Source organism: Mandrillus leucophaeus, unplaced genomic scaffold (genome assembly GCF_000951045.1).
Source record: "Mandrillus leucophaeus isolate KB7577 unplaced genomic scaffold, Mleu.le_1.0 Scaffold284, whole genome shotgun sequence".
NCBI classification, from domain to species: domain Eukaryota; kingdom Metazoa; phylum Chordata; class Mammalia; order Primates; family Cercopithecidae; genus Mandrillus; species Mandrillus leucophaeus.
The window spans coordinates 1,270,760-1,273,454 of NW_012102965.1; the positions used below are offsets into that span (position 1 = coordinate 1,270,760).

Genomic DNA, 2,695 nt, shown 5'->3' on the forward strand with positions numbered 1-2,695 from the left:
AAAAAAGAAAAGAAAAAATTAGCCAGGCATGGTGGCGTGTACCTGTAGTCTCAGTTACCTGAGAGGCTGAGGTAGGGGGACCACATGAGCCTGGGAAGTTGGAGCTGCAGTGAGCCATGACCACATCACTGCACTCCAGCCTGGGTGACAGAGACCCTATCTCAAAAAAAAATGGGGCGGGGCGGGGGGCAGCAAATGATCTAGATAGGCATTTTTCAAAAAACATACAAATGGCCAACAGGTACATGAAAAAAGAATCAACATCACTAATCATCAGGAAAATGCAAATTAAAACCATGAGATATAGTCTCACCCAAGTTAGAATGGCTTTTACCAAAAACACACACATAAAAAACATGCTGGCAAGGATGCAGAAAAAGGAGAACACTTGTACACTGTTGGTGGAAATGCAAACTAGTTCAACCAATATGGAAACTAGTATGAAGGTTCCTCAAAAAACTAAAAATAGAACTACCATATGATCCAGTAATCCTACTGCTGAGAACCTACCCAAAAGAAAGGAAATCAGTGTTATCAAAGAAATGCCTGCACTTCCATGTTTACTGTACTATTTACAATAGCCAAGACAGAGAATCAACCTAAGGTTTCATCAATGAATGAATGGATAAAAAAATGTGGTACATATACACAATGGAATATTATTCAGCCTAAAAAGAGAAGGAAATCTCATCACTGGCAGCGATGTGGATAGAACTGGAGGTCACTATGTTAAATGAAATAAAGCAGGCACAGAAATTCTGCATGTTCTCACCTATATGTAAGAACTTAAAAAGTGGGTCTAATGAAGGTAGAGAGTCGATAAGCGGTTACTAGAGGCTAGGAACGGCAGAAGGAAGGGAAGGATGAAGAGAGGATGATTAATAGGTACAAAATACAGTTACAAGAGCCAGGCTCACACACATGTAATCCCAGCTACTCAGGAGGCTGACGCATGAGAATCACTTGAGGCCAGGAGTTTGAGAACAGCCTGGGCAACATAAAGACGTCTGCATCTCTTAACAAAAAAAAAAAAAGTTGGGTTTTTTTCTTTTTTAACTAGTTGGGCATGATGGCATATGCCTACACACCAAACTACCCAGGTGGATCCCCTGAGTACACGAGTTCAAGAATGAAGCGAGCTATGAACCCTGCACTGCAACTCTAGCTTGGCTGACAGAGTAAGACCCAATCTCTAAAAAAGTAAAAATAAACCCAATGGGAGGATCACTTGACCCTAGGAATTCGAGGCTGCAGTGAGCTATAGCCATGCCATTACATTCCAGACTGGGTGACAGAGTAAGACCCTGTCTCTAAAGTAAATATCAAAAAATAACCCTGAGAAACAAAGCAAGACACTGTCTCTACAAAAACCTTTAAAAAAAAAAATTACCCAGGCATGGTGGTACACACCTGTAGTTCTAGCTACTCAGGGGGCTGCAGTGAACTATGACAGTGTCAAGGCACTTCTGCCTGGGTGACAGAGCAAGACTCTATCTCTAAAACAAAAACTAGAATAAACATGTCAACAATCCATTTACCTGGAATCTTCAGAATTATCTACCAGATAACAGAAGACTGTCATTTTTTAATTATTCTCATGACTTTTTAAAATGTACTACATACTTCCTAGCTTCCTAAAATATAATATACCTTAATTATGACAAAAATTTTTAACTCTCATCATTCTCACACTGATGACCGCAAAAATAGAAAAAAAATTTTTTAATTACTCAAAATGAAAATTTTTTTGTTGAGTCTCATTTCATTTTATTCTATCTCTTAATTCTCAGATGTCATTTGTCACTACAGGAAAGAGAGGTAACAGTTCTAACTTTTGGCAATCACCTAAAGGACAATTCTTATTTTTTCTGTGCTAAGAAACTAAACAAGGTTCATTAGTACTATACTGTATAGTAATTGGGTTATCTATATGTATTACAGGAAATTTCACACTGTATTCTGGTTACAAACATCTGTCTTACCATCCTCCTCCCCATCCACGTAAACTCCATGAGTAGAGAAGGCTTTCTTTCAATAAATGCTTGTTTTATGCATGAAACAGTTTCTGTGATAAAGTGAGAAATTACTGCATTATTTTCTACAGTAAATCAATGACTTTCTCTTTCATAAGGTGCTCTTGGTTCATCTTCATTAATCCTTCCTTCTTTTCCTTTGCCATGCTACACCACAGAAGGAAATTCTTACTCCTTGAAGTCTTCCGGGAATAGTTTCTCAAATTTAGTCCCCTTATCTAACTGGCCTAGTCATTTTTTACAGTAAGTTCTATGACTGAATGAAACTATGCTTCCCTAACATTAAGGATCCACAATTTTTCTGAGTGTAAGTACAGGACAAACAATTTTCCCCAAAAGACAATGGGTTAATTTCCTTCTTAAGCAGAGCTTTTTTCTTTTTAAACGGACAAATACAAATTGTATATATTTATGGTGTACATGGTGTTTTGATGTATGAATGCATTGTAAAATGGTTAAATCAAGCTATTCAACAAATATATGCATTACTTCACATACTTATCTTTTTTATTTTTTTTTATTGTAAGTTCTAGGGTACATGTGCACAACGTGCAGGTTTGTTACATATGTATACATGTGCCATGCTGGTGTGCAGCACTCATTAACTCATCATTTACATTAGGTATATCTCCTAATGCTATCCCTCCCCTCTCCCCCCTCCC

The 2,695-nt window shown here is 37.6% G+C and overlaps 1 protein-coding gene and 1 pseudogene across 1 annotated transcript in view; both read right to left on the reverse strand.

The window, feature by feature from the left end:
• Positions 1-2,695, reverse strand: part of RSBN1L (round spermatid basic protein 1-like) — a 114,136-nt gene that overhangs the window by 59,371 nt on the left and 52,070 nt on the right. The window lies entirely within an intron of this gene.
• Positions 2,109-2,695, reverse strand: part of LOC105543521 — a 12,732-nt pseudogene continuing 12,145 nt past the window's right edge.